Source organism: Camelus bactrianus, chromosome 12 (genome assembly GCF_048773025.1).
Source record: "Camelus bactrianus isolate YW-2024 breed Bactrian camel chromosome 12, ASM4877302v1, whole genome shotgun sequence".
Classification (NCBI taxonomy): Eukaryota; Metazoa; Chordata; class Mammalia; order Artiodactyla; family Camelidae; genus Camelus; species Camelus bactrianus.
The window spans coordinates 30,592,072-30,613,689 of NC_133550.1; the positions used below are offsets into that span (position 1 = coordinate 30,592,072).

General features: G+C 33.0%; 1 protein-coding gene and 1 pseudogene across 1 annotated transcript in view; one reads left to right on the forward strand and one right to left on the reverse strand.

Annotated features, from left to right (window-relative positions):
* The window catches only part of CRY1 (cryptochrome circadian regulator 1), a 74,045-nt gene that overhangs the window by 27,194 nt on the left and 25,233 nt on the right, over positions 1-21,618 (forward strand). The window lies entirely within an intron of this gene.
* LOC105081388 (small ribosomal subunit protein eS8 pseudogene) lies at positions 10,325-11,566 on the reverse strand (annotated as a pseudogene).

Here is a 21,618-nt window from a genome sequence, read left to right on the forward strand (position 1 = left end):
AGGTAACCACTAAAAGAATACTAAAAGAAGTTATAACTAACAATTTAAGAATGGAAGAAAATGATACAATAAAAATATTTAACTTTAAAAGGAAGGCAAGAAAAGAGACATAGAACAAGTGAAACCAGTTTTAAGATAGTACATTTATGTTAGTAATTCTGTTAATTGGAAATGAACTACATTCCCCAGTTAACAAAGATTGTTTGAATTAAAAAATAAAATCAACTACTAGATTGAGCTATATGAAATTTCAACTTTTTTAGATCAAAAAGAGTGTAATATTAGCAGTTTGATGTCATTCAACCTAAGCTGCTTATGAGAAATACAACTTATTAAAACAAAGGCCATAAAGAATGACAAAGGAAGATATTATATAATGATAAAGGGATAAATACAGGAAGAGGATATTGCATTTATTAACAAGTATGCACCCAATAATGGAGCACCTGAATATACAAAACAAATACTAACTGACATAAAAGAAGAGATTGACAATTATACAATAATGGTAGGAGACTTTAACACCCCACTAGCATCAATGGACAGATCATCTATACAGTAAATCAGTCAGGCAACAGAGGTCCTAAATGACACAATAGATTAATTGGACTTAATTTATATATACAGGATACTTCATCCAAACAACAACAACAACAACAACAACAACAACAACAAAACCAAGCAAACAAACAAAAACCGAGAATACATGACCTTTTCGAGCACACAACGAAGATTGTCTAGGATAGATCACAGACTGGGTCACAAAACAAGCCTCAGCAAATTTAAGACGATAAAAATTATTTCAGGTATTTTTCTGACCACAGTTATATGAAACTAGAAATCAACCACAGGAAGGAAAATGAGAGAAGAATAAACACATGGAGACTAAGCAACACTACTGAAAAACCAGTGGGTCAACAATAAAATCAAAGAGAAATCAGAAAATATCTCAAGACAAACAAAAATGAAAACACAGCCTTATAAAATCTATGGGATACAGCAAAAATAGTTCTAAGAGGGAGGTTTAGAGAGATACAGGCCTTCCTCAAGAAACAAGAACTATTTCAAATAAACAACCTAGCCTACCACCTAAAAGAATTAGGGGGAAAAAAAAGAATAAACAGAGCCCAAAGTCAACAGAAGGAAGGAAATAATAAAGATCAGAGAGGAAATACATAAAATAGAAATTTTGAAAAATAGAAAAGATCCGTGAAACCAAGAACTATTTTTGAAAAGATAAACAAAATTGACAAACCTCTGGCCTGGCTTACCAAGAAGAAAAGAGAGAGAACCAAAATAAACAAAGTAAGAAATTAAAGAGGAGAAATAACAGCAGATACTGCAGAAATACAAAAAATTATGAGACTACTATGAGCAGTTACACGCCAACAAATTGGACAACCTAGAAGAAATGGACATGGTTCTAGAAATACACCATCTGCCAAAACTGATTCAAAAAGAAACATAATTTGAACAGTTGACCACTAGAAGTGAATTAGAATCTATAATTTTAAAAAACTTCAAACTAAAGTCCAGAACCAGACAGCTTCATTGGGGAATTTTACCAAAAATACAAAGAACGTATGCCTAGCCTGGTCAGAGTACTCCCAAAAAAACTGAAGAGGAGAAACTGTCATATTTATTCTGTGAAGGCACCATCACCCTGATACCAAAACCACACAGACACTACAAAAAAAGAAAATTATAGGCCAATATCTTTGATGAATATAGATACAAAAATTCTCAACAGATATTAGCAAACAGAATTGATACATAAATAAAACCATACACCGTGATCGGGTTGGATTCATTCCAGCATTGCAAGGATGGTTTAACATACACAACCAATCAACGTGATAAACCATATTAACAAAAGAAAAGACAAAAACCAGATGATTATCTCAAGAGACACAGGAAAAGCATTTGACAAAGTTCAAAACCCATTTATGATAAAAACGCTTACCAAAGTGGGTATAGAGAGCACATTTCAACATTAAAAAAGGTGTTTATGACAGACCCACAGCTAACATAATACTTAAGGGTGGAAAATTGAAAGCCTTCCCACTGAATTCAGGAACAAGAGAAGGGTGCCCACTCTCACCACTTTTATGTAGCATAGTATTGAAAGTCCTAATCACAGCCAACAGACAAGAAAAAGAAGCATTTTATCCAACACCTATAGTATACATATTCTTTTCAAGTGCAGAAGAAAATTAATTGTATCCTGGGTCATAAAGCAAAACTTTTATTTCAAAACATTGAAATAACAGAATATGTTCTCTGAGCACAATGAAATAAGGTCATAATCGAAAACAGAAAGATAATTAGAAAATTCCCAAATGCTGATAATTAAGCATTATTATAAATAATAAAGAAGAAATTGCAGTGGAAATTTGAAAATATTTTGAACTAAATGATCATGACAATGATGTATCAAAATTTATGGGATACAGCTGAAGATATTTCTGGCCCTAAATATATAAAATTGAAAGTAAGAAAGACTGAAATATCTGAAACCTTAGCGTTCATTTCCAAGAAGTTGAAAAAAGTATTAAAAAAAAAAAAACCCTGAAAATGAAAAGAAGGAAATAATGTATATGAACAAAAGTTAAAACTGAAGACTTTATTTCCACCTCTTGAAACAAACAACAATATCCCCAAAGCTTTGTCTTGTGTTCTTCCATCTCAGTGAATAGAAATTTCATCCTATAATGTAGTCTGAATTTGGAATCAACCTCAACTGCTCTCTTTCTCTCATACCTCACATTTAATCTTTCAGGTAAACCTATAGGTTATATCTTAAAAATATATCCAGAATCCAGTCACTTCTCATTCCCTTCATTGATTACAGCCTGACCGAAGCATCGTTATCTGTTACCTGATAACTGCCATAATTGATTTCTCTATCTCCACTCCTAAGCCCCAGTTTTCACACAATAGTCAGAATTACCCTGTAAAACCTTCATGTCGCTCCTGTGCTCATATCCTTCTGGTTGCTTTCCATTTCTTTTGGCATAAAAGCCAAAGAAAGTTCTTAAGTGGCCAAGGCAACCCCACATAATTTTCTCACCTTATGTTATTTTTTTGCCCTCTTCCTGACCCTCACTGGACTACAACCATACTGGCCATCTTGCTTTTCCTCAAACATGGCATTGAATTTCTAGGCCGTTGTACTTGCTGTTCCCTTTCCCCAAATAATCCACTTTGCTTACTACCTCCCTTCAGAACCCGGCTAAGTATCACCTTGTTAATGTCATCTTCTTTAATCAGCCCATAAAACAGCAATCCCATTTCACCATTTTGACACTCCCTACTTTATTTTTCTCTGTAATACGTGCCTAGCACATAGTAGACAACTGTTTATTTGTTAAATGAGTAAATGCATGGATGGAAGTATTCAAGTGATTACTACTGGTAGAGATATGGAAGTAATATCCATGTGGGAAAAAACTTCCCAGACCTGTTTATTTCAGGATGCAATTCTCTGATTCATCTATTTTCTTTTGTTTTATTTTTATTTTGAAATAATTTTAGGTTTATAGAAGAGTTGCAGAAATAATAGTTACCATACACCCTTTACCCAGCATCTCTTAATGTTAACACCTAATGTAACCATAGTACAGTTATCAAAATTAAGAAATTGGCATAGATAACAATGGTGTTAATGAAACTACAAATTTTATTTGGATTTTGCTGATTTTTCCCCTAATGTTTTTTATGTCCCAGAGTCCAGTCCAGGATTCCATATTGCATTTAGTTGTCATGTCTCCTTAATTTCTTCTGGCTGTTGACGTTTTCTCAGTCTTTCCTTGTCTTTCAAGGCCCTGAGACTTTTAAAAGTACTAGTCAGGCATTTTGTAGGATGTCCCTCAATTTGGACGTATCTGATGTTTTCTCATGATTAGACTGAGGTTTTGAATTTTTGAAAAATACCACAGAAGTGATATGGCCTTCTCATATCAGGGGTTAAAGTTTATCAGTATGTCTTATTACTGAAGATATTATCCTTGATCATGTGGTTAAGATAGTATCTACCAGATTTCTCCACTATAAAATTACTGTTTTTCCTTTATAATTAATAAATATTTTGGAAGAGATACTTTGAGATTATATAAATACTCTCTTTCTTTTTGTATTTTCAGACATTAATTTCAATTTTCATCAGTAGATCTTGCCTGAAGCAGTTATTATGTGCTATTCTAATCATGATATTTTTCATTCATTCTATATTTATTACTTGGAATTCTTCTGTAATGAAAACTTGTTCCTTTTCACCCTCCTCCTCCCCCTTCTCCCCCTTCTTCTTCTCCTTCTCTTCTTCCTCCTCAGTCCTACTACCATGAAAATCTCTGAAAAAGTTGAATTATATGTAGAGTAAAATTAGCATTATTTGAAGAGAATTAACTGGTAGGAATATTAGAAAACCAGTATATGTAACTCTGTCTTTTGTTTTTGTAAGTGTATTGAACAGATTTTATTTAGTTCCATTTTAATCCTCTGAAGCCTAGAAATTGATGTTAAATGTGATTTTTGGCCCATTCTCTTAGTGTGACAATGCAATGGTTTGTAAAAATACACATGGAATAGTAAAAGTCTTAGATTTCAAGTACCTTTGTGATTTGGGGATTAGGGAGACATCAGTTACATAGCCTTATACCTAGTAAATTAACCTCAGAAGTTAAAAATACTTCAGGTAAAGACTTGACTTAACCTGCTGTCACAAAGTGCTGTGATAAATACTAAAAGACCCACATCAGTCATATCTTTGTACAACTTTAGAGATCTTCCTCAGCATAATTGTCATCCTTTTACATGTCCTTCAACAGTGGGGACTTCAATAATACAATGTACTAATTATTATAATAATGAATTTTTTTATCTTATTCTTGTTGAACTTAGAGGCTCCAGGGATTGGAATTCTGGATTTTTTGTTTGTCCTGAGTAGATACCCAGATGTTGATTGTATGAATAAAAGAATGTACCTCAGAATGTGTGCTTCTTCATTTTTTTAGATAACTAATACTTAATTCTCAAATGTCTCTAAAGAGAGTAAAAGTTAATGTGAATCTAAATGAGTCTGTTAACCAAATTAGAAATGATGGAATAATACTTGGGTTCATTTAGTTTCTCTTCTTGTATTTCTTTCTCTAAGCATAGAATAGGTTGGATATGGTTATATAGCATCTGTAAAGAAATGTTTCTTATTTTCAACTATGAAATTAATGGAATATGTTTGAGGTCTGTGACTGGTTCATAACTCTTACTAGTAATTGAATAAAATTGACCCTTTTTTCTTATTGAAAACTGCATAAAACTTAAGATTCTCAAATTTTAGTTTGATTATTCCATGCTACCTCCTTCTCTCCCTTTTTTTGACCTTTTTACTGTACTCTGTCCTTTTTCATTCTTGCATCTCTTTCCATTAGTCTTTGCTTTTCTGTCCCATATACTCTTGCTTCTTTCTGTCATGTGTTCTTACTTTTCTCTCCCATGTATCATTGCATCTTTATCCCATTTAACTGTCTTCTCTCCCTCCCTTCCTTCTTTCAGTCATTTTATCCATATTTCCCTCCAGGAATACATGCATCTTCCCTTTGCTTCTGTATAGGCAGACCTCATTTTATCCTTTTCTTTTTCCTTTTCTCCCCCCAGCCTTCTTTCTGTCCTTCTGTCTGTCATTCCTTCTGTTCATTCAAAGTGAAGGTCTTTTCTTTCATCAGTTCTTCTCTTCCTTTATATAGTCTTGTTACTACCATATATGTACTGATGACTTCCAATTTTATATCTTCCACCCACATGTCTAGCTTGGACTCCAGATTTAGTAATCCCACTTTCTTTGCTATATTACCTCTTGAATTTCTACCCAGATTCCAGCTGTTCTTATCATTTTCACTATTAGCACTCTTATTCATACTACCATCATCTCTCCTTTAAAGTAGTATAATAGCCTCCTGAGTGGTCTTCCTATTTCTGCCTTTTGCCTGATACTCATTTTTTGCCCAGAAGCCCAAGTGATTACTTTCAAAGTTATGTCATATCAACCTCTACTCAAAACCTTTCAAAAAATTCCTATATTTATTATTATTATTACTATTATTATTATTATTATTATGGTAACATTGATTTATAACATATAAGTTTCATGTGTACATTATAATTCAATTTATGTTTACACTACTGCATGCTTACCACCAATACAGTCACCATACAGTTGACCCCCTTTACCCATTTTGCACCCCCTATCCCCTCTGGTAACCACCAGTCTGTTCTCTATATCTGTGTTTGTTTTTGTTTTGTTTTTTCAGTTATTTTGTTTTTTAAAATATAATCCTCATAAGTGAAATCATATGGTATTTGTCTTTCTGTATCTGACTTATTTCACTTACTAGCACAATACCCTCAAGGTCCATCCATGTTTGTGCACATGGCAAGATTTCATCTTTTTAAGGCTGAGTAGTATTCCATTTTACATATATACGACATCTTCTTCATCCATTCATCTGTAAATGGTTGTTCCCATATCCTGGCTCTTGTAAATAATGCTGCAGTGAATATAGGAGTAAATATATCTTTTTGGATTAGTGTTTTCATATTCCTCAGATAAATAACCAGAAACTGGATAGCTGGATCATATGTTAGTTCCATTCTTAATTTTTTGAGGAATCTTCAAACTGTTTTCCATAGTAGCTATACCAATTTACATTCCCATGAACAGTGTACAAGGGTTCCCTTTTTTCCACATCCTCTTCAACACTATAATTTCTTGTCTTTTTGATAATAGCCATTTTAACAAATGTGAGGTGATATTTCATGGTGGTTTTGATTTGCATTTCCCTAATTAGTGATGTTGAACATATTTTCATTTGCTGTCAGCCATCTGTATGTAATCTTTGTAAAAGTATCTCTTCAGATCCTCTGTCCATTTTTTAAATTGTATTGTTTGGTTTTGTTTTGAGTTCTTTATATATTTTGGATATTAGCCCCTTATCAAATATGTGATTGGGAAGTACCTTCTCCTTCTTCCATTTGATAGGTTGTTGTTTGGGTTTTTTTGTTTGTTTGTTTGTTTGGATGTTTCCTTTACTGTGCAGGAGCCTTTTAGTTTGATGTAGTCTCATTTGTTTATTTTCGCTTTTGTCTTGTTACCTGAGGAAACATATCCAAAAAGATTAAGACTGATGGCAAAGAGCATACTGCCTATGTTTTCTTCTAGGAGTTTTATGGTTTCCCGTCTTCTGTCAAAGTCTTTAATCCATTTTGAGTTAATTTTTGGTGTAAGATAGTGGTCTAGTTTCATTCTTTTGCATGGTGCTGTCCAGTTTTCTCAGCACTGTTTATTGAAGGGACTTTCCTTTCTCCATCGTATTTTCTTGGTTCCTTTGTTATAAATTAGTTGTCCGTATATTCATGAGTTTATTTCTAGGCTCTCAATTCTTTAATATTTATCCATGTGTCTGTTTTTCTGCCAATACCATGCCATTTTGATTACTATAGCTTTGTAATATAATTTGAGATCAAGGAGTATGATATCTCCAGTTTTGCTCTTTTTTCTCAGGATTGCTTTGGCTATTTGGGAGCTTTTGTGTTTCCATATAAATCTTAGTATCTTTTGTTTTGTGAAAAATGTCATTGGGATTTTAATGGGCATTGCATTGAATCTTCAGGTAGTATGGTATTAACAATGTTAATTCTTCTAGCCCATGAGTAGGGAATATCCTTCCATTTCTTTGTGTCTTCTTCAATTTCATTCAACAATGTCTTACAGTTTTCAGTGTACATGCTTTTCATTTTCTTTTTTTTAATTTTTGATTCTTTTATTTTCCTCTGTATTTGCAGATATTCCCTTTTATCATTTCTGCTGAGATATTTAGTTGTTTTTCTTTTTCTTTTTTGCTTTAAATTAGTTAGCCAATGATTTATCTAACCATTACTTTTCACAAACAACCAGTTCTTTAAACTGATGGTGCTATTATTAGGTTTTTTCCTTTACTATTTATTCCTGCTTTTGCTTCACATCTTTTTATTCTCTGAGTTTATTTGGTTTTTAATTTTTTTGATAATTGGCATTCTTTGCATAGCATTTTAAAAAATTATAGTTGATGTACAATATTATATAAGTGACAGGTGTACATGTCTTTCACTTTATTGGTTAAATTGATTCCTAGGTATTTTATTCTTTTATTTGTGATTGTAAATGGAATGGTTTTCTTAATTTCTCTTTCTGTTAGTTTGTTGTCAGCGTATAGAAATGCAACAGATTTATGTATATTGATTTTGTACCCTGTAACTTTACTGTATTCATTTATTATTTATAATAGTCTTTTGGTGGAGTCTTCGGAGTTTTTTATTCTTATGTCCTGGGGGTATATACTTAGCCTCTCTATGCCTCAGTTCCTCATTTGCATATGAGGGAAGTACCTATATCGAAGGGTTGTTGCATATACACCTGTAAAGTGGTTAGTGCTTGGTACACACTTTCTAACAGTTTGTAGCTGTTATTGTTGTCATCATCATCATTATCTAACATGCAAATTTCATGACACCAGGCACTTAATTTTGTTTTCTTTTTACCCCAGGGCCCACAACAATGTCAGTAAGATCTCAATAAATTTATGATTCATAAATGGATTGATAGATTGCATAATATGAATATCACTTTTTGCAATAATATCGGTATAGGGAAGTACTTGACCATTAGCCAAACCTCAAACAGACCTATGTGACATGTGCTAAGTCATAGATTTTTTAAAAAGAAGACTTTTTTTTTTTTTTTACCGTTTTAGTCTTACTTTTCGAAGGTGAAAATAGAAATTTTATTAAATCTTTTCCTGTCTTTATTGAGATATAATTGACACTTAACAAGTATTTTTCTGAAGGAGAGAAATTTCTAATAGACTACTGAAAAGCATTACACACATCTCAGAAAGCATGCTTTTGAACACGTGTTGGGCAAGTTTTATTTAGTTGTATGTAAATCCTTTAAAGCCTAAAAGTATATCTTATACTTGATTTTGGCCTAATCTGATGGAGTCACAATGCAGTGGTTTCTAAAATTAGACAGAAAAAAGAGTTCTAGATTATAAATAGCTTTGTTTGATTTTTGAGATCAGAAGAGGCTTAAGTTACATAGATTGTATTGGTGTAAACTGATTCCAGAAATTGAATGGAAACTCTATTATTAATTCTGTTATTAGTAGTAAGAAACTCTGTTATTAATTCTAATAATTTTTCTGTGTATTTTTTGTGTATTGATAGTATCAATACATCTGTAAATAATCATGCTTTTGTTTCTTCCTTTCCCATCCTTATAACTTTCATCTCTTGTTCTATTACTACATTGGTTAGGCCTACTAGTACCAGGATGAATAGAAGTAGTTATAGCAGGCATCCCTGACAACATTTTACCATTAAATATGTTTTCTGTATTTTTGTGGATGCCCTTTTTCACATTAAGAAAGTTACCTTCTTGTCCTAGTTTGTTGAGGCTAAATGTAAATTGAATTTAGTAGCTACTCTTTCTGTGTATGTTCACTTGGTCATATGATTTTTTTCTTTCATTCTATGAATGAAGTGAATACATTAACCAATTTTTAACGTTAAACTAACCAACATTCTGTAGATAAGCCCAGCTTGATCATGATGTATATTTTTTAATGTATTGCTGGATTTGATTTGCTAATATGGTATGCTTATGATTGAGATTGGTTTGTAATTTTCCTTTTGTACCGTTCTCGTCAGCTCTTGATGTCAAGGTAAACCTAACCTCATAAAGTGAGTTGAAGTGTTTTCCTTTTTTGTCTGTTTTTGTTTGAGGTTAGAATCCTCTATAAAATTAAAGCTATCTTCCATGAATGTTTGGTAGAATTCATCTGTAAAGCTGACTGGTCTCTTGTGTTTTCCTTTTAAGATTTTTAACAACTTCTTTTTTTGCTCTTGAGTCAGTTTTGGTAAGTTTAAATTTCTTCTTGAGGCAGTTTTGGTAAGGAATTTATCCATTTCAAATTTATTTGCATAAAATTATTCATGCTATCTTATTTTCTGTTTAACCTCTGCAACATCTGTGATTATATTCCCTTTATTATTCTTAATAGTGCTTATTTTGGCTTCTCTCACTTTTTCCCTTAATTTATCTTGTCAGAGGTTTATATTATTATCTCTTCGAATAATAAACTTTGGGTTTGTTGTTTCTATTATGTATTTGTGTTCTATGTTCACTAATTCCTACTCTTGATCATTTCCTTCTTTCTCTCTTCTCTTTTTTCTTTTGTTTTCATAGAACAATAAACATCTTTATTACTTGAGCTAAGAAAGGAGGGCGGAGGATTCATTTGCCTTTCCAAGCCTTGATTTTCCTCAGATAGAACTCAAGTGTCTTGCCCTCTAGCACAAAGCCAATCTGCTTGGCTACACTGGTCTGATCTTGAAACAATGCATACAAGAAGCTTGCCCTGCTAGAACTGTTCCTTCAGAAGACTGATAACTTTGGCATATTTCTTTTGAGTTTTCTTTGATCAGTTTTTGTTTAATGTCTCTCTCTCTGTCTTTAGGTGTCAGCTTGGCTCCCTTCTTGCAGCCTAGGGGCAGTGCATAGCGGCACTCCTACTGCTGTCTGTGTGGTGTGCTGTCAATAAGCATGATGCAGTTCTTCACCAGGGTCTTGGTACAGACCAGTTTATTGTTGGAGGCGTTGTAGACAACATCTAATCCTCATTTTGCACATGCAATACTCCGAGCCCCAGGAGAAGTTACCCACGTCCCGCTTCAAGGCATGGTACTTTTTCCTTTTCTCCCTGCACATGGACTGTGTGTATGAGGCGGGGTCTAGTCTTAGTGTTGGCAGTGGGGATTCGCAGCTCATAGTTCTGCTTCTTGTAGTAGGCCTTTCTCTTGCTCTTTGTCTTGTGGCAGTTGTCCCCAGATATGTCTACTGTCCCAAAATATCCTCATTGCTCAGCACTGGCTAGAAAATAATTTCCTTCTTTGTGGTTTTTTTTTTTTTAGGATACTCTGTGCTATTTTCATAACTCAATTTGAAGTCTTTTTTTCTAATGTAAACATTTAAGCCTATATATTTTCTTCTAGTACCACTTTTTTTTCTGTTTTATATTCTGCACATTTTAGATATATTTTCTTCATTATCATTCAGTTCTAGGTATTTTCTAAAATCCGTTATGATGTTCTTTGTCCCATAAGTTGTTTAGAGGAGTGTTTTTTAATTTCAAAATATATGATTGATACTAGTTCCTTTAAATTTGTTGAGTACAGTGTTATGACCTAGTACAGGGTTAATTTTCATAAATATTCCATGTATACTTGAAAAAATATTCTTTACTTATTGATTATGGTATTCTCTGGCTGCTTTATATATTATGTCTTTGTCTTCGGTTTTGTGTAGTTTCAGCATGATGTATCTAGATGTGGATCCTTTCTCTTTCTTCATCTCTCCCTCTCTATATCTCTGCCGATTTTTTTCTGTTCTTTATTTCTATCTTTATTACCTCCCCTCCATGCCACCTCCCATCTCCAGCCCTGTCTCCCTCTCTTTCTTACCCTGCTTGAGATACATGAGTTTCTTGCATTGGTATTTTTCAGTGATTCTGGAAAATTCTCAGTCATTTTCAAGCCTCTCATTCTGCATCTCAGATTAAGTTCTTGTTTCTTTATTTTATGATTGATTTTGGTGGAACTTTTTCTGTAGAAATTGAAGCATGGGTTGAAGCTAAGAATCCAGAGAGGATTTGTAATTTTTTTTTTTTAATCTCAGATCACAGCCAACCCAGGACCACTTTAAATGTAATGATATGCTTGAGGTGTTTGGGACCACTTTCCATCCATGAATTTGCATTGAGATTATGCATAGAGAAGGATGCACAAGAATTTTATAATAAAATAAATAATTTTAGATTTATAGAAAACATATAAAGATAATACAGAGTTCTTGTGTACTTTGTACCCAGTTTCCCCTAATATTAACATCTTACATTAGCTCTATACTTTTGTCAAAACTGAAAAATTGTAGCACTAGCTAAACTCCAGACTATATTCAAATTTCCACTAATTTTTTTTTTTTTCTGTTCCGGGATCCCACCCAAAATACCTCATTGCATTTAGTCATGTGTCTCCTTAGTCTCCTCTGTCATGTGACAGTTCCTCAGGCTTTCCTTGTTTTTTATGACCTTTTTGATTTAGAGTACTATACATGTATCTTATAGAATGGCTCTCAGTTTAGAATTTGTCTGATGTTTTTCTTATCATTAGACTGGGGTTATGGGTTTTGTGGAAAATATCACAGAAATGAAATGTTTTTCTCATTATATCAAGATGTACATGATATCATCACAATTGACACTGATGATGTTTACTCTGATCATGTGGTTAAGGTAGTGTTTGCCAGGTTTCTCCACTGTAAAATTACTGTATTTTCTCTTTCTATTCAGGAATGGGAGATTTTGTTTTCTTTCAACCCAGACTGAGTAGAGACAGGAAAGTTTCCTTCCTGTTCTGTTCTGTCCTATTAAGATTTATGTCCTGTTTACATTTGAACTGTGGATGGAGCTCTTTGAAGCCCAGACTTTATACTGAGGGTCTATTATTAGTTTCTTCACTTGGATAAGTCTTGGGCCCATGTCCTGTCCCCCTCAACCTGGATTATGTTCAAGATTTCCAGGGCTCTATAGAAATCCTCGAGGCTAAAGCTGACTTTAGCACTCTGCTTATTAACCTCTTATTTTGGGGGCAGTCCAGTGAATTATGTTTAAAAGTTTTCTTTTGTTACTGTTTTTTGTTAGCTTGTTGTCAGTTATTTCTGTGGGGTATCTTAATCCAATGTACTGTCAGCAAAAGAAGTTGGTCGGTTTCTTTTGTCATTGATTTTGAATATATTTTGAAATTAACACTTGTGTCGGGGGAAAATACATCTTAGTATTAGAAAATACATCTTTGTAGTCATTCTTCCAGTCCTCCCCCCACCACACACACGCAATTCTTTTGAATTTCTTGATTTAAGGATACTGTTTTCTCTGCTTTGATTGGCCTTTCCTACTTTATCCTTGTGATCAACAGCTGTTGATTCTAAACTCTGCTCAAATGTTTTCTTCCTCATTCCTTCCCCTGTCTCCTTTCCCCTGGTCGTCCTCCACAGAGTTAAATTTCTTCTGTGCTGCCATAATATACCCTTCATTAAGAAATGCACTATATAGTACATATATATCAACATTGGTTTAGATATTATGGTAGATGTTATTATTGTTCACCATTATTCACCTGAAGGTTTATGCCTCTGCCATCTTGAAGTTTGGCTTGGCCATGTGACCAATGTGCTTTGACCAATTAAATGTAAGCAGAAATACCTTGGCTGATCTTGGTATGTAGTGTGAATTAGAAATATACTTTAGTTATTTTAAGAAGCTGAGCTTTGGGAGTTGTTACCTCAGTGTAATTTAACGTATTCTGTCTTAATTGACATACATACTCATCCCCCATCATGAAGGCAAAAACTATATTCTCATCATCTTTATGTCCTTAAACCTGTCAAGTTAATTTTCTTAAAATATTTTACATTGTCATATATCCTGTAGGAAAGTAGCATTATATAGTGCAAAGAGCATGGGTTTAGAGTCAGACATATCCAAATTAAATTTTATTTCATTGCTTAGCTAAGTTACTTTGGAAAATGTCCTTGATGAGGTTTATATTCATTTTTAAAATGATATACCTTGTAAAGTTGTTGGGAATATAGTGTATGTAAAGTACCTAGTATAACAGACATTTAGAGAATGTTCTTTCCCTCTCATGTTTCTTAATTCTCCATTGACTTATTGAATCAAGTCCTTAAAATCCCTTTCTCCTGCCTTTGTTAATTTATTTATTTGGTTACTCATTAGATAAATATGTTTTGAACTTATACTGTATGTCAAGCATTGTCTAGGAAAGTGGTGAACAAGGCCTAGTCCAATCTTTAAAGAGGCTACAGTCCTACAGCCAATAATTCTCCCTTCCTATCTCCAGCTATTAAAATTATATTAATACAGCAAGGCTTCTTTCTATCATCACCTTGAAATTTTTGCTTAAATTTCTCCCCATCTCAAAAAAAGAAAAAACCTACAGGTGATTTCTCCCCTTGATTTTCCATAGCAAATTAATGGTATTCATATATCTCTTAAATGTTGCATTCTGCCATAACAATTTCTATTGTATTCATATACATTATGTATATTTTCAAGTTTCTTTTCTAAATTTTAAGCTCCTTGAATATTGGGATCTCATTATCATTTATCTTGTTTCCCTCAGATCAAGAAAATTATGTGAATAATGAATAATGTCACTCCTTAGTTGGTATTTAAGGAATTTGTGGGGTAATTTTTGGTCATCACAGTGATTGGAGGGTGCTAGTGGAATTAGTGAGGAGAGGCCAAGAATGGAAGACTTCTTGCAATGCTCAGGATAGTCTCTCAGAATAAATAGTTGTCCCGAGTCCCACATAACTTTCAGATATTTTGCCAGATGTTTCATGTAAGTGAAAAACTTATTCATGATTTTCTGACTCTAGAACCTAAATCCAGTTTTGTATGTAAACACTAGGTATTTTTCATACAATTTTACTATACAGTGAATGTTCCTGAAATACATTTATCATTCATGTAAATCAAGGAAAGGTTGCACTTTGTCCAGAACTTCACTAAATAAGTCTTGCTTGATAGTATAAAAAGTCATGTCACCAAAGGCAATACCACTCGTGGTATTTAAGTGACCAGTAACGCAACTGTATCATTCTGTTTTTGTAGCTGTTGAATTTTAAATGATTCTGTTTGTAGGTGTAGGAATCTAACGAATTCATTGTCTACTTGTGTCATGGCTAGATATTTACTTACTGGAAGTAAATATTACTTCTTTTTAAAATAAAAATGACTTTCCTTTAACTTCTTCCATGTATTATATTAGAGCATTATGTTAGTGCTTTAAAATTGTATATGTGAATATGTTATATTATCTGTGAATTTCATTTCAGAACTTAAAAGAGGGCAGTGAAAAATATTCACTATAAAAAGTGACATTGTGTCATGATATTGGTCTACTGATTTATCACCAACAGAGCCTGGCAAAATACAAAATTTGCTTTTAAGGTACATATTTAATACTTATCCAATATTAAACTATTCACGGAAAATTTATATCACAAATACTCTGATAATTTGTATAATGTTAGATGAAAGCCCTAAAAACTTGTTACAAACTGGATAAAAAAAGCATATGTAAACTTTATTCAATTTATAGAGACAAATTGCTATTTATAATTTTTGAATTTCTGATAAAACACCATAGACTCGTTAATGACTGAGATTCTCCATTTTTTCTTTATTATAATTAATGTATCCAGAATTTTAACTTTTAAAAATTTAACTGTGTTGTTTCAAATGGAGAATAGAAGAGATTTTGCATATGATTTTGATGATCTTAATTTATATTCTTTAAATCAGTTCTCTAGGATTAGCAATGAATTGTTTTGGTTTAGATATTCATGTACTTTTCATTGTTGAGCATGTGATAAGATATATTTTATAAACTAAAGTGCAGAACCAGATGGCTTTATTTTAATATGATACATGTTAATTCATAATGCCTTGTTTTTAGCAGGAATGGGATTATGTTGTATCTTACCATTGCCTTTTTTAGACTATTTTATAGACAGAACTAGAAATTCTAGTTATATAAAGCTGTTCTAGCACAGCCTGGAAAGTAGGTCATTGTTATGGGGAGTATACCAAACCTCCCACTGGTTGCTATAGCAATGACCTACTTTAAGAAACTATTTCTGTTGATTCATGTTGAAATCATCTTTTGGAACTGATATAAGGAAACTCACTGCCTGGAATTTTTTTCTAATAGTAAGGTAGTGATCGCTAAACGTAAAAAAATTCCTTAAAATGTTTAAAGTAAAGAAGTATATTACCTCACTTAACATCTCTTCATTTTACTTTGAAGTGGTGTAATTAGTATTGTAATTAAATAACACCAGAACTGTTCTTCTATGTAGGCAATATGTTACGCAAAGGGATGTAGTAAGTGTTACTACCACTTGGCCTATTTAAAAACCAATCTGTTGCATGTAGTTAATAGCGTTATTAGCTGAGCCTTCAAATGAGTATGGTTTCAAGAAAGCAGTGAATATACCAAATTGGATAGAGTCTGAAAATATGTTCCAATTAAAAATTGTACCCTATGTAATTTCAATGTATTATATTAAATCATTCCATTCAATATTGGATTCCTTTTTTGAGGCACATCCATTTGTAACAGAAAAGTTGAAATTGTTGTGTTGTCTGGAACATGTTGAATCTGAACTCTGACAGAGCTCAATCTCTTCCTGGTTAGGGTAAAGGCTGAAAGGTTAGACTTTATACAGTACCCTTTGAAGTAACATTATTCCTTCAGCACTAAAAAAAAAAAGAATCTTACTATCAATGAGTTGATACTTTCAACTTGGGATACTAGAGATTTTATTTTATGGTACTGTCAAGGAAGAATTATATACTTAGAGATTAGTTGACTCAGGGTCACTGTATCTTCTTATATTTATTCATATTCACATTTGCCTTGTCAGTGGGAAAGATTTTCATCAAACCTTTGTTCAAAGTCACATTCAAGGGAAGTTATGAGTTCAGAATGATTCTGTATATAACTGTAGGCATCCAAGTAATTCATTGTCTCCTTTTGTCATGCCTAGTTATTTACATATAGAAATACATGTTACTTTTTTTAAACTATAAATTATTCCCAAGGGAGAATAATTATAACTTCTGCTTAATGAATATCTACCAACACTAGTGATTTTATACTGTTTCTAATCCTTTCAACAGATGTTCAAGACAACTCTATAAGTCATTTTCTTCTATTTATGATCTTTTCAACAAATTGTATAAGGCACATGATGAGATTTATTTTTCAAATATAGAAACCAAAACACAGATAAAGAAAACTGCATAGTTAGGAATGAGACAGGTACTTAATTTGAAATCCATCAGAAGGTGATATATATATGATAGTTATAGTATAAGGTACAATCTGAAAGTTTCTCTAGGATGAGGTATATTATGTCCTTTGACAGTTTAAAGGATGGGGAAATTACTTTCAGATGGAAGACTGACGATTAATAGAATATGAGCTTGAAGAGATAGAAATTGGAAAAGGTATTCTAGGCCTAGGGAAGACCATGGAGCAAATTCCAGGAGACTGAATGTGTGGGGAAAAGGGAAATAGTTTGGTTTGGTGAGAGGGAAAGAGGAGTTGTAGGAAAGAAACCTGGAATCCTAAGTTAATTAAACAAAATAATTTGTTATTTATTCTGTAGGGAGTGAGTCTCTGAAGACCTTTGTACAGGGAAGTGTGTCTCAGGAAGATCTGGTATTATGTATAAAATGAATTAGAATGGAGAGAGATTGTTGGTAGGCATATCCATTTTAAGACATTGCAGCAAATAATACCAGCAAATGATGACAAGTAGAATTATTGTAGCAAGAATAGAAGTGGCAGGAAGAAGAGAACTGAAAAATAATAACACATAAATAATCCTACTTCCTATGGGTCAGGCACTGTTCTAAGAACTTCACATTTATTAATGTATTTAACTCTCACAACAGTGCTATGATATAGAACCTATTACTATCCTAATTTAACAGATGAGGAAATTAGAATTTTTCAGGATTGATTGAAGGGTAATAATTTGTTACTCTTAATTGTTAAATCATGGGACATCTGTGCAATGGAATACAGCGAAACCATGAAAATTGGTATCATAGAAGTATGTCTTTTATTTTGGAAAAATGTTTACTATGTGTTAAACCAGGTTTACAGTAGATACAGTTTTTCTCAGTTTTCTTCTACTTTGATGAAACATATGCTAATTTTATACCTTTTTATGAAGTTAAAAATAAGCATATGTGTCTTTCTTCTTTACTTCCACCCCAAACTCCCACTCTCCAAGGGTAGCTATTATTAATAGCTTGGTGAGTATCCTTCCACTTATTTTCTCTTGCACAAATAACATAAGTAGATACATGCAAAATAAATTTTATTTTATAAAAATAATATATACAGTAGTTTTAAGGCAAAAAGTCTTATAACAAAGGACAACATCACCATGTGTTCTCCTCTATCCTGCTCTTTATCTTTTCTTCACAATCTCTCCTAAAATACCTTTTTAAGTCCACTGTACTTCTATAATTTTTATGTGAAATTATAGTGATGTAAATGAAGGAAAAACATACTATGAAAGAAAAACACCATCAGTAACATCTCTGGGAGAAAGACCCTATACTTAAATACAATTTCTATTCCTTTGTTTTATGAAGTATGGAAACAAAATTAATTTTTTGGTTACAAAACTTTTTTCATTGCTTCAGTCCACATCATACTGTACAATGTTTGGTTGATACGGTGTTTATTAAGAAGCATTAAGAATGCTTATTCAGCTTGTGAACATGAAAGGGAAAAATAAAGGGCTAATTATTAGCAAATCCAGGTTTACCTGCTCATTTTATAAATTAATCAGGCCTTTTTTTTTCTTTTCCCATCTTACTGTCTTTCATTGACCTGCTTGTACTACATAAAAACTTTTCTTCCAATAAAGTAAAATGTGGACAACTCTTGCTGCTTAGCTCTGATAGAGAAGGTACTGAATCTAATAGCACAAAAGAGATTTGAGGATTATCTCTGCCTTGGATTATCCTTCCGGGACATTTAAGTTTTGTATTGTTTAAATTTAAGAAAACTTAAAAATTGCTAGTTCATTCAACTTCTTCAATTTTGATCTGAGTACTACAGGGTCTAAAAACTCTTACCAAGCAAGTATAGAAACTACATGCTTCCCAATAAATACTTATCACCAAACATGATGAGTTATTCATAGTTACGGATAATTTTACAGAACTCAGTTGCTTTTATATTGCTATAACAACAACAATCTTCTTCCCAAAATATTTGTACATTGGTAATTGATTAGGATGGGGATGGAGTATTAGGGAAGTAACTCCAAACCAGGACAGAAAGGAGATGTGGTGAAACATAAATGTGAGGATAGAGAGGTTTGTTTCCCATTTGTTTAAAGACAGTTGTGAGACTTCCTAAGGTGAAATAATGGGATGTCTTTAACATCCTTGTGAGTATTGTACTGAGACTCCCCAAGCCCATAGAGATAATGAATCCTAAAGGACAAAGAATATCAAACTTGACTAGGTATACTGATGTCACTAATAACCACAATTGTAGAAATTAACAAGACTCTCTTGGTGAAATGATGGCATCAGAATGGGTAAGGAGAACAAAATGATCTAGATGGAACATCCTTATAGAACAGTGCTGTCCAGTAGAACTTTCTGCAATGATGAAAATGTTCTTCACCTGTGCTGTCCAATATGGTGGCTACCTACTAGCCACATATGTGGCCGTTTAGAGGCCTTGAAATGTGGCAAATGTGAGTAAGGAATTGAATTTTTATATTTTAATTAAAGTTAAATGGCTACATGTGCCTGGTGGCTACTACCATAGTGGACAATGCAATTCTGAAATATACCTTCCCATTCATCTTTTTTTAAATTGAGTTATAGTCAGTTTACATGTTGTGTCAATTTCTGGTGTATAGCACAATTCTTCAGTTATACATGAATATACATATATTCATTTTCATATTCTTTTTCGCTGTGAGCTACTACAAGATATTGTATATATTTCCCTGTGCTATACAGTATAAACTTGTTTATCTACTTTATATATACCTGTCAGCAAATACAAATCTCAGACTCCTGGTCTATCCCTCCCACCCCCCTCCTCCTGACAACCACATGTCTGTATTCTATGTCTGTGAGTATGTTTCTGTTTTATATATAAGTTCATTTGTTGTCATCTTCTTTTTTTTTTTAGATTCTACATATGAGTGATATCATATGGTATTTTTCTTTCTCTTTCTGACTTACTTCACTTAGAATGACATTCTCCAGGGACATCCATCTTGCTGCAAATGGCATTATGTTGTTGTTTTATGGCTGAGTAGTATTCCATTGTGTAAATATACCACATCTTCTTTATCCAGTCATCTGTCGATGGACATTTAGGTTGTTTCCATGTCTTGGCTATTGTAAATAGTGCTGCTATGAACTATGGTGTGCAGGTGTCTTTTTGAATTAGGGTTCCTTCTGGATGCATGCCCAGGAGTGGGATTGCTGGGTCATATGGTAAGTCTGATTTTAGTCTTTTGAGGAATCTCTGTATGGTTTTCCACAATGGGTGCACCAAACTGCATTCCCACCAACAGTGTAGGAGGGTTCCCTTTTCTCCATAGCCTCTCCAGCATTTATCATTTGTGGACTTTTGAATGATGGCCAGTCTGACTGGTGTGTGGTGATACCTCATTATAGTTTTGATTTGCATTTCTCTGATAATTAGTGATATTGAGCATTTTTTCATGTGCCTATTGGTCATTCATATGTCTTCCTTGGAAAATTGCTTATTTAGGTCTTCTGCCCATTTTTGGATTGGGTTGTTTGTTTTTTTCTTATTAAGTCATATGAGCTCTTTATATATTCTGGAAAACAAGCCTTTGTCAGTTTCATCTTTTGCAAATATTTTCTCCCATTCTGTAGTTTGTCATTTTGTTTTGCTTATAGTTTCCTTTGCTATGCAAGAGCTTGTAAGTTTACTTAGGTCCCATTTGTTTATTTTTGCTTTTATTTCTATTGCTTGGGTAGACTGCCGTAGGAGATAATTGCTTAGATGTATGTGAGATAATGTTTTGCCTATGTTTTCTTCCAGGAGGTTTCTTGTGTCTTGTTTTATGTTTAAGTCTTTAATCCATTTTGAGTTTATTTTTGTGTATGGTGTGAGGGAGTATTGTAACTTCATAGATTTACATGCTGCTGTCCAGTTTTCCCAACACCATTTGCTGAAGAGACTGTCTTTATTCCATTGTATATTCTTGCCTCCTTTGTCAAAGGTTAATTGACCAAAATTTTGTGGGTTCATTTCTGAGCTCTGTATTCTGTTCCATTGATCCATATGTCTGTTTTTGTACCAATACCATGCTGTTTTGGTTATTGTAGCTCTGTAGTATTGTCTGAAGTTCCTTACCATTCATCTTAACCATTCCTCATCACAAGTAAGACACAGTCATCATTCTGAAAGAACGCATGACCTGTGGAAAAAGGAGACAAATATTTAAGATTAATATTTAACCTTAAGATTAAAAACATAAAAGAAGTAAAGTAAAGAGGAAATAAGATGTGTCCAGCTAAGAAGAACAGAATCTAAATGAAATGTTAGAGAAGATTAACGTGAGGCAAACAATGAGATTGAACCTTCCAGGGATGACATCTCTTTGGATTTGCTTTTGGGGACCACTCCATTTTTTCACACTATTAAATGCACAGTAAGCAGTCTGCTGGTGCTACTCCAGAATTTCCCCATATATCTATCATGTGTATTCCTTGTTAATAATTATTTCATTGAAAAAAATCTGTAGCCCCACCTGCCTCATGAAACCTTTTTTGAAAAAAATTAATTGGATATTCTCTATACTCACAGAGTTTAATGCCACATAATTTAACATCTATTTATTATCAATTTATTTTT